Genomic DNA, 17644 nt, shown 5'->3' with positions numbered 1-17644 from the left:
AGAAAAGCTATCCTTCAAATATGGAGACATAAAGTCCTTCACAGAAAAACAAAAGGTGAGAAAATTTAATACCACCAGACCCATCTTACTAGAACTATTATAGGGAATTATTCAGTCTGAAAGGAAAAGAAAAACACTAACATGCAAAAAACTATTTGAAGGTATAAAATCCAAGGTAAAAATTAAGCATATAGACAAACCCAGAATAATACTGTAATCGTGGTGTGCAATCAATCCACTCACAACTCTAGTACAAAGCCTAAAATGCAAATCTAATTTTTTAAAAAAGACACAGCAACCTGTTAAGAGATAGGTAATATAAAAATATGTACTCGAGTAAAAATTTATAAAAATATAATAATTATATATAATATGCATAATGATATATATTGTTACTAATATAAAATGTAATATAATAATTATATATAAATTACGTAAATTGAGAAAACAAAAAGTCAAAATGTGGGATGCAAGGAGCTAAAGTGTATTGTTTTCATTTTTTTATATTTGATTGTTTCTATTATTGTCTTTTTGATCTAAGATAAGCTGTCTTTTTAAAACAACTTGTTATATCTATAAGATGTTTTTGTAAGCCTCATGATAACCACAATACAAAAACCTATAAAGATTCACTAAAAATTAAAAGCAAAAAGTTAAAACATACTACCAGAGAAAATCACTTACCCACAAAGTAAGGGAGCAAGAAAGGAAGAAGGAAAAAAAGGTGTTACAAAACAATCAGAAAACAAGCAACAAATAGCGGTAGTAAGTCCTTACTTATCCATAATAACACAATGTAAAATGAACTCAAATCTCCAATTAAAAGGCATACTGTTGCTGAATGGATAAAGAAACAAGACCCAACTCTATCCTACCTGCAAGAAACCCACTTCACCTATAAGGACGCATATAAACTGAAGGTGAAAGGATAGAAAAGATATTCCACGCAACAGGAAACCAAGAAAAAGCAGGAATAGCTATATTTATGTCAGATAAAATAGACTACACGTGAAAGACTGTAAAGAGAGACAAAGATCACTATATAATAATAATGGGGTCAATACAGTAAGATGAACTAACAGTTATAAATATGTATGCACCCGGCTGGGTGCAGTGGCTCACGCCTGTAATCCTAGCATTTTTGGAGGCCAAGGCGGGAGGATCACCTGAGGTCAGGAGTTTGAGATCAGCTTGACCAACATGGTGAAACCCCGTATACAAAATTAGCCGGGTGTGGTGGCGTATGTCTGTAATCCCAGCTAGTCAGAAGGCTGAGGCAGGAGACTAGCTTGAACACAGGAGGCAGAGGATGCAGTGAGCCAGGATTGGGCCATTGTACTCCAGCCTGGACAACAAGAGTGAAACTCCATCTCAAAAAAAACAAAAAACAAAGGGATGTAAAGGACCTCTTCAAGGAGAACTACAAACCACTGCTCAGTGAAACAAAAGAGGACACAAACAAATGGAAGAACATACCATGCTCATGGATAGGAAGAATCAATATCGTGAAAATGGCCATTCTGCCCAAGGTAATTTATAGATTCAATGCCATCCCCATCAAGCTACCAATGAGTTTCTTCACAGAATTGGAAAAAACTGCTTTAAAGTTCATATGGAACCAAAAAAGAGCCCGCATCTCCAAGACAATCCTAAGTCAAAAGAACAAAGCTGGAGGCATCACGCTACCTGACTTCAAACTATACTACAAGGCTACAGTAACCAAAACAGCATGGTACTGGTACCAAAACAGAGATATAGACCAATGGAACAGAACAGAGTCCTCAGAAATAATACCACACATCTACAGCCATCTGATCTTTGACAAACCTGAGAAAAACAAGAAATGGGGAAAGGATTCCCTATTTAATAAATGGTGCTGGGAAAATTGGCTAGCCATCAGTAGAAAGCTGAAACTGGATCCTTTCCTTACTCCTTATACGAAAATTAATTCAAGATGGATTAGAGACTTAAATGTTAGACCTAATACCATAAAAATCCTAGAGGAAAACCTAGGTAGTACCATTCAGGACATAGGCATGGGCAAAGACTTCATGTCTAAAACACCAAAAGCAACGGCAGCAAAAGCTAAAATTGACAAATGGGATCTCATTAAACTAAAGAGCTTCTGCACAGCAAAAGAAACTACCATCCGAGTGAACAGGCAACCTACAGAATGGGAGAAAATTTTTGCAATCTACTCATCTGACAAAGGGCTAATATCCAGAACCTACAAAGAACTCCAACAAATTTACAAGAAAAAAACAAACAACCCCATCAAAAAGTGGGCAAAGGATATGAACAGACATTTCTCAAAAGAGGACATTCATACAGCCAACAGACATATGAAAAAATGCTCATCATCACTGGCCATCAGAGAAATGCAAATCAAAACCACAATGAGATACCATCTCACACCAGTTAGAATGGCGATCATTAAAAAGTCAGGAAACAACAGGTGCTGGAGAGGATGTGGAGAAATAGGAACACTTTTACACTGTTGGTGGGATTGTAAACTAGTTCAACCATTATGGAAAACAGTATGGCGATTCCTCAAGGATCTAGAACTAGATGTACCATATGACCCAGCCATCCCATTACTGGGGATATACCCAAAGGATTATAAATTATGCTGCTATAAAGACACATGCACACGTATGTTTATTGCAGCACTATTCACAATAGCAAAGACTTGGAATCAACCCAAATGTCCATCAGTGACAGATTGGATTAAGAAAATGTGGCACATATACACCATGGAATACTATGCAGCCATAAAAAAGGATGAGTTTGCGTCCTTTGTAGGGACATGGATGCAGCTGGAAACCATCATTCTTAGCAAACTATCACAAGAACAGAAAACCAAACACCGCATGTTCTCACTCATAGGTGGGAACTGAACAATGAGATCACTTGGACTCAGGAAGGGGAACATCACACACCGGGGCCTATCATGGGGAGGGGGGAGGGGGGAGGGATTGCATTGGGAGTTATACCTGATGTAAATGACGAGTTGATGGGTGCAGCAGACTAACATGACACAAGTATACATATGTAACAAACCTGCATGTTATGCACATGTACCCTACAACTTAAAGTATAATAATAATAAATTAATTAAAAAAAAACAAAACAAAACAAAACAAAACAAAAAAATAAATAAATATGCAACCAACAATGGAGCCCCCAAGAGTATAAAGCAAACACTAATAGATATAAAGGGAGAGAGAGACTGCAATATTATTGAAGGGGATTTTAACACTCCATTGTCAGTAATGGTCAAATCATTCAAACAGAAAATCAACAACAAAAAAAAACACTGAAATTAAACTGCGCACGAGATCAAAGTACCTAAGTGACATGTACAGAACATTTTACCCAGCTGCTGCAGAATATACATTCTTTTCATCAGTACCTGGAACATTCTGCAGAATAGACCATATCTCAAGTCATAAAACAAGTCTCAACAATTTTAAAAAAGCAGACATCATATGACAAGTCTTTTCTGTCCACAATGAAATAAAACTAGAAATCAGGCCAGGCACAGTGGTTCACGTCCATAATCCCAGAACTTTGGGAGGCCAAGGCAGGCAGATCACTTGCGGTCGGGAGTTCGAGACTAGCCTGAGCAACAGGGTGAAACCCCGTCTCTACTAAAAATACAAAAATTAGTTGGGTGTAATGGTGCATGCCTGTAGTCCCAGCTACTTGGGAGACTAAAGTGGGAGGATCGCTTGAACCTGGGAGGTAGAGGTTGCAATGAGCTGAGATCGCACCACCGCACTCCAGCCTGGGTGACAAAGTGAGACTCCATCTCAAAACAAAAATTTAAAAAAAGTAAATCAAACTAAATTTTTTTCATTTTTTATTTTTTGTGGAGACAGGGTCCCACTATATTGCCCAGGATGGTCTTGAACTCCTGGCCTCAAGCAATCCTCCTGCCTAAGCCTCTCAAAGTGCTGGGATTATAGACGTGAGCCACTGTGCTTGGTCTCCCATATGTTTTAATAAAGAAAATCATGACTGTGAATATACATTTGTCTAATAAGTCCTAATGTGTCTTTTCAATTATCAGTGTTTAAGAGAGTATTTCTTTTTATTTCCTAAAAGAGCTTCCAGAAAATAGTCATAATTTTTAAAGGGTAAAAAAACTCACTTAACATTAAAATTTTTAATTAAGAAAGGTACTGCTAATTATGCATTAATGCTTTGAGTAGGACCACCATCTTTTCTGTAGCCTATTTCTTTTAATTAGTTGTAAAACCTTGGGCAAGTCATATTATCAATCTGGACATCAGTTTTCTAATTTTTAATGAATTACAGGTGGAGAAAAAAGACACATAAACAGTTATATGATTTTTGTGCCAAAGGCAGTGGGGGCAGCTTATCTAAAGATGACATGAAATCTAGATGTCATAAAGAAAGCTTTTATTTCTTAGAAACAAAATGAAAAAGTCTGTTTTGCTTTTTAGGAAAACAAGCAAAACTTCATCATAAACAATGTCAAATGTCAAATAACAACCTGGGAAACTATTTGCAATATTTATGCTATGTACTAATATTCCCTGTATATGAGGAGCTTAAAAGAATCTACAAAAGAATAAGAAAAAGACTAATATTCCAACGTGGAAAAATAGTTAAAATAACGGACAATTCAGAAAAGAAGAAATCCTAGTCCACAATTTTAAAAAATGCGATAGGCTGGGCACAGTGTCTCATGTCTGTAATCCCAGCATTTTGGGAGGCTGAGGCGGGCAGATAACCTGAGGTCAGGAGTTTGAAACCAGCCTGGTCAACATGGTGAAACCCCGTCTCTACTAAAAACACAAAAAAATTAGCCAAGAGTGGTGGTGGACACCTGTAATCCCAGCTACTTGGGAGGCTGAGACCGGAGAATTGCTTGAGCCCAGAAGGCAAAGGTTGCAGTAAGCTGAGATCACTCCACTGCACTCCAGCTTGGGTGACGGAGTGAGACTCTGTCAAAAAACAACAACAATAAATGCAACAAATCTGAGTTTGTATAAGTGTGATATCTTTTGTTACCTGTCAGATTGGCAATGACAAAGCAACATGCAATTGTAATGTGGTGGTCTGTTCACACACTGCTATAAAGAAACACCCGAAACTGGGTAATTTATAAAGGGAAGAGGTTTAATTGACTCACAGTTCGGCATGGCTGGGGAGACCTCAGAAAACTTACAATGATAGCAGAAGGGGAAGAGACATATCTTACATAGCAGCGGGTGAGAGACAGCCAGCAACAGTCGGGAAAACTGCCTTATAAAACCATCAGATCGGCCGGGCGCCGTGGCTCTCGCCTGTAATCCCAGCACTTTGGGAGGCCGAGGCAGGCGGATCACGAGGTCAGGAGATCGAGACCATCCTGGCTAACACGGTGAAACCCCATCTTTACTAAAAACACAAAAAATTAGCCAGGCGTGGTGGTGGGCGGCTGTAGTCCCAGCTACTGGGGAGGCTGAGGCAGGAGAATGGTGTGAACCCGGGAGGCGGAGCTTGCAGTGAGCCCAGATCGCGCCACTGCACTCCAGCCTGGGCACAAAGCGAGACTCCGTCAAAAACAAAACAAAACAAAACAAAAAACAAAAAACACCATCAGATCTCATGAGAACTCACTCTTACAAGAACAGCATGGGGGAAACAGCCCTATGATCCAATCACTTCCCTCGGTCAACACACGGGGATTACAAGTCCCTCCCTTGACATGTGGGGATTACAATTTGAGACGAGATTTGGGTGGGACCACAGAGTCAAACCATATCAGGTGGGATGAAACAAAAGGGGAACCATTTTGTTTTAGGGAAAAGAGATGCCTTTATTTGTGAAAAGTTCTTTAAAACTCACTTGGGATTGGCAAGAAAAAAGAGTTAGATAAACTCCTCTACTTAAGAAATGATCAAGGATTTAGGGATGGAGCTGGGAGAATAAAATGTAAAGAGAATGGAGTAAAGCACTTTGTGGAAGGCTGGGGCCATGTTGGGAGAAATGGACATCACTATTCTTTTCAAAATGAAAGTCAAATATTCAATATTAAATTATTTTCTGTATGGTTCGTCATTGATGTAATCTCTGACATCATCTCCTGAATTACTGCTATTAGTCAACTAACAACAATGCCATATGTAAGTGTTTTATCTGACAAGGCTACTAGTTGCTCTTAATAAAAGTGGACTATGGCTGAATTAAGCAAAAAGGGACTTATTAAAAGGAAATTGTTTGCTCATGGTGATCAAAAAGAAAAATAAAAGTAAAAAAATCTTGGCAGTGCCATGAATTACTAAGAGAGCTAGAGAACTAGGCTTGAGACTAAATAGCTGAATAAAACACCCTAAATCATGCCTCAAGCCTGATTCTGCTATGCAAACAGTATCGCTGTAGAAAGAAAGACCTTACTTTAGGTGTCATTCACTACCAAATTAAATATTAATTAATGTGTGTCTGAATGACCATATGCCTCTTCCCTAGCACCAAGGAAGATAGCAAAAGTAAATTTTTTTTTAATTCTGTTTTTTTTTTTTTTTTGAGCTAGGTTCTCGCTCTGTTGCCCAGGCTGGAGTGCCATGCAGTGATGTGATCACAGCTCAATGCAAGCTCCAACTCCTGGGCTCAAATAATCTTCCCTCCTCAGCCTCCTGTGTAGCTGGGACTACAGGCATAAGTCACCACACCTGACTTTCCTTTTTTTTTTTTTGAGACGGGATTTCAACATGTTACCCAGGCTAGTCTTGAACTCCTGGTCTCAAGCGATCTGCCCATCTTGGCCTACCAATTACAGGCATGAGCCACCATGCCTAGCTTTTAATTCTTATAGTAAGAAATAATATTAAACTCATACAGTAATAATAATTTGTTTTAATTCTTACAGTAAGAAATGGACTTTGTTCCCTAGCAAGACTCATAAAGAGCTCCATTTCCAGGCACCAGAATGAGCGAAAAATGACCAAAACAGTCTTATCTAGGAAAATATCAAAAAGTGGACATGCCCCATATTTGGCCTAATATCTGGACATTGACAAAGAATCAATTGCAAAATACAGAAGAGAACTAGCAAACGGAATCCAGAAACACATAAAAAGAATTATACACCATGACTAAGTGGGATTTATCCCTGAAATGCAAGCTGGCTAATATCAGAAAATCAATTAATTTAATATACCATTATCATTAGAATAAGGAACAAAAATGATATAATTATATCAATACACGCAGAAAGAGCATTTGACAAAATCCCTTCAGGATGAAAACATTAAACAAACTAAGAATACAAAGGAACTTCTTCAGCCTGATAAAAGATGTGTGTTTTATCAGGCATCGGACTTCTCCCTCCTCAACCGCCTACAGTGTTAAGATTACAGGCGTGGGCATGGTGGCTCACTCCTGTAATCTCCACGCTTTAAGAGGCCAAGGTGGGAGGACTGCTTGAGCCCATGAGTTCAGGACAAGCCTAGGCAACACAGTGAGACCTCTTTATTAAAAAAAAAAAAAAAAAAAAAAAGCCAGGCATGCTGGCACACACCTGTGGTCCCAGATACTCCAGAGGCTAAGGTAGGAGGATTGCTTGAGCCTGGGAAGTTGAGGCTGCAGTGAACCAAGATTGGACTACTGCTCTCCAGCCTAAGTGACAGAGTGAGACCCTGTCGCAAAAAAGAAAAAAAAAAAGACATCTACGAAAAGCCACAACTAACATTATACTTAATCATGAAAGACTGAAAGCTTTCCTCCTAAGATCAAGAACAAGAAAAGAATGTCTGCTCTCACCACTTTTATTCAACATTGCACTGGAGGTTGTAGAAAGGGCAATTGGGCAAGAAAAAGAAGTAAAAGGCATTCAGATTGGAAAGAAAGAAGTAAAACTATATTTGTAGATGACACAATCTTGTATGTAGAAAATCCTAAGGAATCCACTAAAACATCATTACAACTAATAAACAAGTTCAGCAAGGTTTCAGGCTACAAGATTGATATACAAAAATTAGTTATATTTCTATATGCTGCAATGAACAATCTGAAAATAAAAGTAAGAAAATTGATGCAATAGCATCAAAAAGTATAAAATAGTTGGGAATAAATTAAACCAAAAAACTGTAAAACTTATACTCTAAAAACTACAAAACATTGTTAAAATAAATTAAAGAAGAATTAAATAAATGAAAAGGCACTCCAGGTGCTAGACTGAAAGACTTAATACTGTTAAAATGGCAGTATTTCTCAGTTGATCTACAGATTCAACCTATCGTTGTCAAAATCCCAGTTAAATTTTTTATAGAAATTGACAAGCTGACCCTGAAATTTATATGGAAATTCTCTTGAATTTCCTTTAGAATAAGTTTGAATTTGCTTTAGAATAAGCAAAACAACCTTGAAAAAAAAGGAGCAAAGTTGAAAGACTCACACTTCCCAATTCCAAAATTTACTACAAAACTACACTAGCCAAAATGGTAAGGTACTGGCATTAAAGATGGAAATAAAGAGCAATGGAAGAGAATTAAGGGTCTAGAAATAAACTCTCAAATTCATGGTCAATTGGTTTTTGACAAGGCTGTCATGACAATTCAATGGGGAAAGGATAATCTTTCCAGCAAATGATGCTGGTACAACTGCATATCCAGAAACAAAAGAATAAAGTTGCATGTACACAAAATTTACGCATATACATGAGCAAAAACCAATGGATCAAAGGCCTAACTGTATGAGCTAAAACTATTAAATTCTTGGAAGAAAACATAGGCATAACTATAACTCTTTGTGACATTAGATGAGACAATAGTTTCTTAGATATGACACCAAAGCACACTCAAGGAAAGAAAAGAAAGGATAAATTGGGCATCATGAAAATTAAAAACATTTGTGTTTTGCAAAGGACACCATCAAGAAAGTGAAGACAATCCATAGAATGGGAGAAAATACTTGCAAATACATATCTAATAAGAGACTTGTATCTAGAATACGTTAAGAATTATTACAATTCAATAATAAAGAACCAAATAGCTCAATTAAAAGTGCACAAATGATCTAAGTGACATTCAAAGAAGACACACAAATGACCAATAAGCACATGAAAAGATGTTCAGCATCATTAGCTATGAGGGAAAGGCTAATTAAAACCACAATGAGATACCAATCCACACTCAATGGAATGGCAATAACCAACAACACAGACTATTACAAGCATTGTTGAGGGCATGAAGAAATTGGAACTCTCATGCACTGCTGGCGGGAATGTCAAATGGTGCAGCTGCTTTGGAAAAGCAGTTTGGCAGTTCCTCAAAAGGTTAGACATAGAGTTACCATATGACATTTCACTCCTAGATATATATCCAATATATATACCTAGATATATAGAAAAACTTGTACATGAATGTTTATAACAGCATCATTCATAACAGCCAAAAAGTAGATACAACCCAAATGTTCATTAACGGATGAATGGATAAATAAAATGTGATATGTATATATAACAGACTATTATTCAACAATAGAAAAGAAGTACTACTACATGCTATAAGATGAATGAATCCTGAAAACATTATGCTAAGTAAAAGAAGCCATGGCAAAAGCCCCCATACTTGACTATTCTATTTTTATATAATATCCACAAAGGGTAAATCCACCCAAAAAGTAGATTAGTGGTTGCCTAGGACTGGGGGGTTATGAGAAAATAGGGAGTGACTGCTGAGGTATATGGGGTTTTAGAGGGTGATGAAAAAAACATTGTGCAGGGCCCAGTGGCCCACCCCTGTAATCCCAACAATTTGGGAGGTTGAGGTCAGTGGTTTGCTTGAGCCCAGGAGTTGGTGAAACTCCATCTCTACCAAAAATACAAAAATTAGCTGGGCATGGTGGTGTGAACCTGTAGTCCCAGCTACTTGGGCGGTTGAGGTGGGAGGATCACTTGAGCCTGGGAGGTGGAGGTTGCAGTGAGCTGAGACTGGCCACTGCACTCCAGCCTGGGCAAATGAGTGAGACCCTGTCTCAAAAAACAAAAAGAAAAGAAAAGAAAAGAGAAAAACATGTTCTAAAATTGATTGTAGTAGTAGTTGCATGTCTCTGTGAATGTACTAAAAACCACTGAAGTGTACACATTAAATATGTGAATTGTGTAGTGTATGAAGTATATCTCAATATAGCTGTTATTTTTAAAAAATGGAAAAGAGAAATCAATTAAAGTCAGAAATTAAAACCAGAAATTACTAGAAATAAAGTAAAATCCTGGAACTTTCAGAATCACATGAAGGACTCTACCCCAGGACACAGAATAGAAATTTTAAGAAAATCTTAACTAGCTTTTAAGGGAAGAGTGACTTGCATATGGAAGAGGACTACATTTGTCACAGTCCCCACTTAAGTGTTGCTGTAATGGAATACCTGAAGCTGGGTAATTTATACAGAAAATAGATTTAGTTGGTTCATGATTCTGGTGACTGGAAAGTTCAAGATTGGGCAGCTATATCTAGAGAGGGCCTCATACTGCTTCCTTACACTCATGATAGAGAGTGGAAGGTGGGGCAGGTGTATGCAAAGAGGCCACATGGTAAGAGAAGAAGGAGAAGAAGCAAGAGAGAGAAACTGAGGAACCCAGGCACTATTTAGCAAGCTGCTGTCTCTGATGTAAAATAATCCATTCCTGAGAAAGGAAGAACTCATTGCAGCCAGAAGGCATTCATGACAGTGGTGTCCCTGTAACCTAAACATCCCCAAGTAGGTCCCACCTCTGAACACTGCTGCCACATTAGGTATCAAATTTCAATATGAGTTTTGGCAAAATAATCACATCCAAACCATGGCAACATTATTGTTGGTGAACATATGAGGAAACTGGCACTCTCATGCCCTGTTGGTATATAGGTGAATTGGTACAATGTGCCGAATTTCTGCACATGTGGACCATCTGGCCTAACAAACCCACTGCAAAACATGAGTATACAAAGGTGTTCATCGGAATATTTTTAGTATTGAAAATTGAAGATACTCTGTGTTCATCTATAAGCAGTGCTTCTCAATCCCAGCTGACTTCATGCCCTTTTGATAATAAATACTTTGTAACACTCCCTTACAGTCCTGAAATGAAAGTCATAGGTACATACAACAAAATATACCTAACTGTAATGTGAAAAGGAATTTATAACAAAATATGCATTTCATCGTGTAAATAGTAAAAAAAAAAAAAAAGATGTATGTCTAAATTCATTGACATAGTGTTTAGTTTAAAAAAAAAAAAGCAATTTGGATGGATTCAGTAGCTCATGCCTATAACCAAAGCACCTTGGGAGGCTGAGGAGGGAGGATTGCTTGACACCAGGAATTTAAGGTCAGCTTGGGCAACATAGCGATGCCCTGTCTGTACAACAAACAAACAAACAAACAAAAAACAATTAACCAGATGTGGTGGTGTGCCTATAGTCCCAGCTACTGGGGAGGCTGAGATGGAAGGGTCATTTGATCCCATGAGTTGGAGGCTGCAGTGAGTTTGATTATGCCACGGCACTCCTGCCTGGGTGACAGAGCAAGACCCCGTCTCTATAAACAAAGTAAATAATAAATAAAAAACAAAATTTAAAAAAAGCAGCAATTACAGACGTAGTTTTCTTTGTATAAATATATAGTAAAAGGTCTAAAAGAATGCTCACTAGGATATTGATGAATCGACAAATTGTCTCCAGTTATGGGATTTGGAAAGATTTTTATTTTCTTACGCATTTCAATGTTTGAATTTCCTTGCCTTTGTAAAAATTAAAAAGTTTGCATCAAGTCCCATTTGAAGATCACAACACAGATCTCTATGGTTATGGAGCAAGGTCATGCCATCTGCAGTGCAGACTTAAACCCCTTTGGTAAAATAGTTTCTGGCCTTTTCCAAGTGGCTGTTGAAGATGTTGAAGGGGCAGGTTCTGGTAATCGGATGGCCTAGGCCTTTCCTGAGTTGCCTGGTGGTCATAATGGCCAAGCAGGTACCGCTGGGCAGGAAGCTGGAGGTCCTGCACTGCAAGGACACCAGCATTTTTGTCAACTTCTACAGGAACAAGTTTCAGTATCTAACCTTCCACAAGACCATGAGCACCAACTCTCTCTTTAGACCCTACCACTTCTGAGTCTCTTCCACTTTCGGGCACCTAACTGCATCTTTTGGCTGAACCATGAGTGGCATATTGCCCCATAAAACCAAGTGAGGCCTGGCCACCTTGGACCACCTCAAGGTGGGATCCACACTCCCTGTGCCCTGCCCTTTGCAAAAGTGGATGGTGATTTCTGCTCTACTCAGGGTTGTGCACCTGAAGCCCACACAGAAGTTTGCCTACCTGGGGCGCCTGGTTCATAAATTTGCCTGGAAGTACCAAGCAGTGACAGCCATTCTGGAGGAGAAGAGGAAGGAGAAAGTCAAGATCCATTAGGAGAAAGAATGGGGAGGGGCAAAGGGGGAAGGAGCAGTTTATGAGGCTGCAGAAACAGGCTGAGAAGAATGTGAAGAAGAGTATCGACAGATACACAGAGGTACTCAAGACCCATGGACTCCTGGTCCGAACCCAATAAAGAGTATTTATTCCTCACTCTTGGCCTCGCCTGCCCTTTTTCCGTTGCTGCCCTAGTTTTGGGGGGAACCCAAAGGTGACAGTTCTGATGTCCAAGTGCCACAGGCAATCACTAAGGAGTGGCCTGAAAGACAGCAGTGAGGGGAATACCTGTAAGTGGGCAGAGCTTTGGTTTATGGCTCAAAGTAAAGTTATACATTAATTTATGGGCACTAGCAAAAGGCTTCCTGTTTGGTCACGGGCTGGAAGGACAAATATTGGGGATAAAGAGGTCTGGGAAAGAGGCATGTGGATGACCCTATAAAATGGACATGAAATGTGAAGATCTTTGCTTCATGTGTTAATACCCAACAGAGAGAATCCATCAAAGAAGCACTAGATAACCATAAGGAACGATGTCCCGGCCAGATGACATCAGCCAGTCTCTGCCATTGGTTACACTAGTATTGGCCCAATAGGTAGCCATAGGTGCAGAGATGGAGGTTATACATGGGCCTAATAGCATGGCTCCCAATTAACAAGGCTGATCTAGCTACCACCACTGTCAAATGTCCAATTTACCAGCAACAGAGGCCAATGCTTGGCCCCCAAGGCAGCACCATTCCTTCAGCAGACCTACGAGCTATTTGGTGACAAGTTGTCTACGCAGGACCCATTCCATCCTGGAAGTAGTATCAATTTATCTTTATTGGAACTGAAACATATTCCAAGTTGGATCTCCTGCCTGAAGGGTCTCAGGTAGTACCACTGAGGGCTAAAAGTGTTTGATCCACTGACCTAGGATTTGGTACAGCAGTGAGCACAGGACCATGGGCTCCACTGGTCCTACTATATACTACACCACCTAGAAACTGGTACTGATTGAGCACTGGGATGACCTGTTAGAGGTTCAGCTGGGGTGCTAGGTTGCAAAGGATACCCTGTGAGGAGGCACCATACCCCAGGACTCAGTGTACACTCTAAACTGATATTCTCAAATGTGAGAATACAAGAATCCAGGAGCTAAAGAGTAGAAATAGGAATATCTCTGTATATTATGATTCCCAGAGATTTGCTTAGGGAAGTTGTACCTTCTTTCTCCTTAACTTAGAGATTTCGGCTACCAGAGAGAAAATGGTTCCACTAGCAGACACAACAAGAGTCCCATGGAGTGGAGTGTAAGCTGCTGCCTGGTCATTTTAGACTTCTCATTCCAAGAAACAAGGAGACAAGGAGAGGAGTCACCATTCTAGCAAGGGTAATTGATCCTGATTTCAGTAGGGTAGCTGTTCCACAAAAGGGATACGAAAGAATATGTTTGATACCCAAGTGACCCATTTGTGTCTCTCTTGGTTTTTGCTTGCCCAATTGACATGGTCCATGGAAAAGTGTAGCAGCTACAACCTGAAAAGAATTTGGTGATGAAGGACTTGGGCCCCTCACTGAAGAGGGTTTGAGTTATTCCACTAGGTAAGCTACTGTCTTAGTGTGTTTGGGCTGGTATAATAAGTATCACAAATTACATGGCCTATAACAACAGAGTTATTTCTTGTACTTCTGTAACCTGTAAAATGCAAGATCAAGGTACAAGCAAATTTAGTGTTTAATGAGGGCCCACTTCCTGGTACCTTCTTGCTGTGTCTTCACATGGTGGAAGAGGCAAGGCAGGTGTCTGGGACCTCTTTTATAAAGGCACTAATTGTATTCACGAGGGCTCTGTCTTCATGACCTAATCACTTCCAAATCACCCACCTAATACTATCACATTGGTGACTAGTTTCAACATACAAATTCTGGGGATACCCAAACATTCAGTCCATAGCAGCTACCTAGACCAGCAGAGAGTGAGGGGAATCTAGAATGGGTAGTGGAGGAAGGAAATTACCGCACCAATTATGGCCCCAAGAGCAGCTTTCGAGGCTGTAATTAATCCCACCAACCTTCCTCTAGTAAGTTTCTCCAGTTTCTTGGAAGCCCCACAGAATTTTGGAAGAGCTGCTCCTAGATCTTATATTCATAGAGGTAGACAGTAGCGGATATCCTGCGTGGTGTGCTACAGATTTCCCCCAATCCAGGAATGAAGCAGTCATTCCACCAGATGCTGAAAGTGTTCAAGGCTGACAACTCTCAACTGAATCCTTCACCATCACTCACCCTCTGCTGAAGAGGGCCTTCTCACCTTTCTGGGTACAGCCAAAATGATTGGTCAATGAGATGGCATAAAGTCTTCAGAATTCCCTGTAGGAATGGCTGAGGCCTCTGTTGGACTTCACTGCAGGTCAACTTCTTCCTTTGCCTAAGCCTGCTTTCTTTACTTGCTCTACAGGTGGATCCTAAGAGCACCCACCAATGAAATATCTGCACTCTAATCTTTATCTCAAAATATTTCCCATGGAATTTGACCTGTGACAGTTTCCTTTCCCCACATATCCCTTAACTGTGAAGACCCTTAATATTGTAAATTTTTAAAAAATCAAAATTGCTTAAATAATGAAGGAGACTTATTGGCTTACATAACTAGACAGGTATCAGGATTTATTTGATCAGGGGCTTACTAATTTCAACAAGAACCTAGTTTTGCTCCACCTCCTTTCTGGGCCTTCCACAGAGGCAGCATTATGCCAAAGCTAGGCTAGTTCATGATAACAGAGTAGCTACAGTAATTCCAGGTTTAAATTCTCACCTCTCATCATCCAAACAGGAAGAGAGCACGCTTTTAGTAGCTTTATCTGAAGAACAAGGAAGTCTTTCTCAGTCACCAGCTCTTCAAGTGTTAGTGACACAAATTGGCCAAAGGAATGTTTGGGTTTCCTAAACTATCCACTGTAGCAAGAAGTATAGGATTACCTTGAATGGTCTGAAATAGTCAGGGCTGCTTCCTGGAATTGGTGTTGTGTTTTAATCTTTGCCCCCAACAATCACATGACTACTACACAAGGGGTTAGAATGGAAGTGATGTTGTGGAGGCAAAGTCTATTGGTTTGTTAGGGCTGCCATAAGGAAAAAAAAAAAAAAATCACAGACTAAGAGGTTTCAACAAACAGAAATTTATTCTCTCACAGTTCTGGAAGCTTGAAGGCCAAGATCAAGGTGTTGGCAGGAGTGCTTCTTCAGAACCCTCTCTACTTAACTTGTAGATGGCTGTCTTGTCTCTGTTTTTATGGTCTTCCTTCTGTGTGCATACATGTCTGTGTCTGTATCCCCTCTCCCTATAAGGACATCAGTCATATTGGATTGAGGCCTACCCTAAAGAGCTCATTTTAAAACAGTCACCTCTTTAAAGACCTTATATACAATATGGTTATGTTCTCAGTTACTGGGAGTTAGGACTTCAACACATGAATTTCAGGGGACACATTTCAGCCCGTAACACAAACCCAACATCAGCATCAATTACATATTATGTTCATCTGCTTGACTGCTGCACTAAATTGTAATTTCTTTAAGGGCAGGGACAACATCCCTCGTGTAGAGCCCAGTACACAGTAGGTACTCAATATGAGATAACTGCTTGTTGAGGACTATAAAGAGTTCATTGTAGGCCAGGGGTGCTGGCTCACACCTATAATTCCAGCATTTTGGGAGGTCAAGGCAGGCGGATCACCTGAGGTCAGGAGTTTGAGACCAGCCTGGCTAACTAATAGCAAAACCCCGACTCTACTAAATATACAAAAATTAGCTGGGCGTGGTGGTGATGCCTGTAGTCCCAGCTACTCGGGAGGCTGAGGCAGGGAGAATTACTTGAACCGGGGAGGCAGAGGAGGTTGCAGTGAGCCGAGATTGCGCCACTGCACTCCAGCCTGGGTGACAGAGCAAGACTCCTTCTCAAAAAAACCAAAACCAAAACAAAACAAAAAAAGAGTTCAGTGTATTTGGCACTTATGAGGTCACAGTGACTTTTTCCAGGTCAGACTTCACAATATAAAAATTAAAACCTTATGACAAAAGCTACCATGAGCAAAGTCCAAAGATGATTATGAAAAAAAAATAGTACCTGCACATATGGAACACCAGGAGTTAAGAGTTGTAATACACAAGGGATCATATAGATAGATCAGAAAAGGATGAAAACTCAACACAAAATACGATGACTATGAACAGTCCAAAAATATGAAAAGAATTCAACTCCACTAGCAGTCAGCAAAAAGCGAATTGAAACAACAGTGAAATAGCATTTAATGCCTATCAGACTGACAAAAATTTAAGATTCATGCGTTAGTCCTGGCAAGGGTGTGGGAAATGGGTTTGCTCTACATTTAGATTGGAATATGAACTAAAATAATTCTAGCAGTAGAGGTAATCTGGCAGTGTGTCAGTCATAACAGCATTGGTCACAAGTAACAGCAAACCCAACTCAAAAAAGTTACTTATTAAGTCACATAATTGAAAGTCTACACACAGCCCTATTTAGGTTACCTAAATGGTATCATTAGAACCTAGTCTCTTTTCATGTCTTACTTTTGTCCTCTGAGGAGAAGTCATTCTCAGTAAGGGTCTCTTTTTGTGAAGGGAGGTTACATATTCCCATCGACAAGTCCAGCACAGAACAAATGTCTCTGATCTAATTCTACTTGGCTTGAATTGATTCATGTGCCTATCCCTGAACTACAGAACATTAAAACTAGTGGGGTACTACATTCTTATTAGCCAGTCCTGAGTCAAAGTCCAATGCAGAAGCCAACGGAGGACCCAATTCCATTTGTAACCTACAGATTGAGAGGAAGAAGACTAATTCATCTGAAAACTGTTATGGAAAAAACCCAACAAAACAACAAAACATAAAACCCACAACCCTCTACAGGCAGTATCTATTAAAATATATTTTTAAAGGCACATATCTATGGTTTTGACAATCTCACTTTTAGGATCAATTCTATACAAAAATGCGTAATTTTAAAAAGATATACATATAAGGATATTTATTCCAGCATCACTTGTAATGACACAAAATCTATAAATCTGTGTTATCTATCAATACAGAAATAGTTTCAAAAATTATGGTACAACAGGCCAAGTATGGTGGCTCACATCTGTAATCCCAGTGCTTTGGGAAGCTAAGGCAGGAGGATCACTTGAGGCCAGGAGCTGGACACCAGCCTGGGCAACACTGCAAGACCCTGTTT

General features: G+C 39.6%; 1 pseudogene; it reads left to right on the top strand.

The window, feature by feature from the left end:
* The first annotated feature begins 11951 nt into the window (after positions 1-11951).
* LOC101016955 lies at positions 11952-12543 on the top strand (annotated as a pseudogene).
* Positions 12544-17644: the final 5101 nt, after the last annotated feature.

The sequence above is a fragment of the Papio anubis genome, chromosome 9, assembly GCF_008728515.1.
Source record: "Papio anubis isolate 15944 chromosome 9, Panubis1.0, whole genome shotgun sequence".
Lineage (NCBI taxonomy): Eukaryota > Metazoa > Chordata > Mammalia > Primates > Cercopithecidae > Papio > Papio anubis.
Note: the sequence above shows the minus strand (reverse complement) of the source record. Positions and strands in the feature narration are given on the sequence as shown.